This window comes from Brachycentrus maculatus, unplaced genomic scaffold (genome assembly GCF_059751285.1).
Source record: "Brachycentrus maculatus isolate JH-2025_06_01 unplaced genomic scaffold, ASM5975128v1 h1tg001074l, whole genome shotgun sequence".
NCBI classification, from domain to species: Eukaryota; Metazoa; Arthropoda; class Insecta; order Trichoptera; family Brachycentridae; genus Brachycentrus; species Brachycentrus maculatus.
The window spans coordinates 508-3,547 of NW_028281780.1; the positions used below are offsets into that span (position 1 = coordinate 508).

General features: G+C 32.5%; 1 non-coding gene across 1 annotated transcript; it reads right to left on the reverse strand.

The window, feature by feature from the left end:
- Positions 1 to 513: 513 nt before the first annotated feature.
- TRNAY-GUA (transfer RNA tyrosine (anticodon GUA)) lies at positions 514 to 598 on the reverse strand. The gene is given in 2 exon segments: positions 514 to 549; positions 562 to 598. It is a non-coding gene; the product is annotated as a tRNA-Tyr (tRNA).
- Positions 599 to 3,040: the final 2,442 nt, after the last annotated feature.

Genomic DNA, 3,040 nt, shown 5'->3' on the forward strand with positions numbered 1-3,040 from the left:
TGGTACTCAGCAGATGTGCAAGGATAGTAGACAGCCTCCAAATTTGAGCAATATCCTTTAGGGTTGGTAATATCTGCAAAAAACAATTGACCTTTTGGACTTACTTATAACTCAAAGTATCTTTTGGGGTAGGAATCGGGTGTAGCAATAAATATTTCAACCGCATCTTAATTGTAGAGAGGGTCATTGCAATTCTCGTAGGTTGAGATTATTTATGCATCGACATTCCACCAATAAATATACAAATATTCATCATTGTAGCAGATATGAGCTTTGGTTGTTGGATCGTTTGTGCCATTTGTTGTGTAAGTGAATGATTCGATGTTTGGGATTATTGGCTATGCGCATTGATGGACATTTAAGTTTAGGCTGAGGCAAAGTAGGAGGGTTAAGAGGATGGGATGGAAGAGATATTTCATGGGATGGGATGTATGGAGATATATGCTATAATTTTGATGATGTATATTTCTGTATAGTTATAAAAAAATGTATTAAATTTATTATTGTAAAAACTCCGATGAGCCGGATTTGAACCAGCGACCTAAGGATAACCGCGCAACTCTACAGTCCTCCGCTCTGCCAACTGAGCTACCATCGGTATTTAACTAATACGATTCTGAAGTCTTTATAAATCGTTTTTTTCCATCTGCTATAGTAAAAGCCTTGAAACAAACCTACCATTATTATATAGAGTCATATAGTCATAGAGTCACACACATAGTCATATAGTCATAGAGGTTTATAATAATATATAAGACATTCGATATATTTTTGTATTGAATCATACAAGAGATTGCTCTTCAGGGACTCTTAGCATCATTCCAAATCTTCAAAGCATTCAGAACATATTCCAATATTGCAGTTTTTGTCCACATATATCATCTTTTAATTTTTCCCTTTTTTGAGACAGATATCACACACAAAAGCAACAGCTTAATTGCGGATTACTTCCTTCAGTTTATGTCCCTTTGAACATCCTTTTGCGTTGATTTAAATTGGTCTACAAACCACACAATAATCAAAGTTACACTTACTGCATTGCTGGCGAGTAGATCCAATAGCTCCACAATCATGGCATTGATTGCCTTTGATAACTCTATGAGCATCCACCCTTAGTGTAAGCTAGTGTAAATTTTAGCAACGATTCCCTAACTGTTTTAGATATCTTTGTTTGGCTTCTGGGTCCAGTTCACATTTTATGGCATGGATAAGAAAATTTTCAGCAGTAAGTTTATATGAGCATTCATCATGGAAAGGACATTTTAGGGAAAATTCCTTTGGATCAGTTTTTTAGTACTCCGATTTTTTCCCACATTTAAAGCACTTTGATCTTTTTGCGGCACATTTTTCACAGAAGCTCGAAGAGCAAGTAGAGCACTAGATTAGCGATACAATTAAATCTTCACAAATTCTGCAGATGTCTTCTTAGGCTTAGAAACCTTCTTTGTCATTTAATAAATCGACAAGTTTAAAAACTGACGCTTTCATAATATCTTTCTTGTTTTCCTAAATTATATAGTTATATGATCAACTCGGTATTTCAGATATATACAGATATATATCCACATGTTGATTTCACTTTATGTTACATTTTGATACACTTGGAATATCGACAAAATAAACAAAACTCAAAATCAAATTCCTATAGTAAATTTATCACGCCAATTAAATAATATATAAATCATAGTGGATACTGTTTGTATCTAGGATTGGAAATCAATGAGTTTGGCATTTCAATAGTTTATTTCAATTAGATTTTGGGTAATGTTTTAAATAAGTATAAACCTTTTTATAGCACATTTTTATTATATGCGATTCCTTTAGTTTTGAACATTTGTTCGATATATTCCACATTCTGCAGTTATCTGAATTTTTGGGCTTATATTTCATCTTTTTTGGATTATTCAGTCATTACTTTTCTTTTTTGGGAATATGTAACAAAATTCTGCATTGATAGACTGTCTTATATCCTAAATGGCATTTGCTGTCGATCCTCATTATTTTTATTTATGTCATTTCTCATATTTGCGCCATTTCTACCAACATCCTCCCTCATAAATTCCCCTTATTTTCCAATTTCAGGCAGTCGATGCAAAGATGAAGATCTACTAACAACCTGACTCTTCAAATAATGTATTAATTTCGACGACTACGATTTCTTCATTGCTTATTTCATCACAATCATCTTATTTCTCTTATAATTTTAAACCAACTGTATAAATTATTAACTATCTCTGATATTATTCACCATATTTATTTGACCTTTCAGGTATCTTTGTTACATTTTCAGTTATTGCTAAGTTTTAGGAATGTATTTTGCTTATTGGATCAGTTTGCTTTTTTATTCTGATGATAGATTTCGGATTTATACTTTTTTAGCAAATAGCTTCCGGATTTTTTATTAATTTCTATCCATTGCTGTTTAAGTACTCTCAAAGCTTTATTTCTTGCCATTCATATAACTCATACTCGAAAAAATTGACTATTAGTCATTCGATTGACGGATTTTCTTAGTTTAATTGTGTACTTCTTTTTTATTATGGATATTCTTCTTATTTTTGTTACGATTATTGCTCGATTTCTGAGAGTTATTGTTCGATTCTTCTTAGTTTTAATATTCTGATGATTATAATTGACTTTATGATTTGGAATTGCGTGATTTGTTTTTATTGTTACTTTTCTTTCGTAGATTAAATGAACTTGATTATGAGTTATCCACTATTTTTTTGAATCCTGTGCTTTACTCTTCAGATTATTTTTATGTTTGTTCGTCGCTCCTAATTTTATTATCCAGATTATCTTTGCCGCCGGGTCTAGAGCTATTTTATTTGCTCATACGATAATTAGGGCTGACCTAGCTTGCATTCTGTAGTAACTGGGCCAATGATTCCGTGTTATGGTGATCCTATTAGAACCTCGATTACGCATACCGTATCTCTATAGATTTATCTGTATTAAATCGTTTATTCGCCCGTGATAACTGACTGACAGACTCGTCAGTTCTGACTCTCTTATTGTCGATAAAAGTAGACGACGCAGA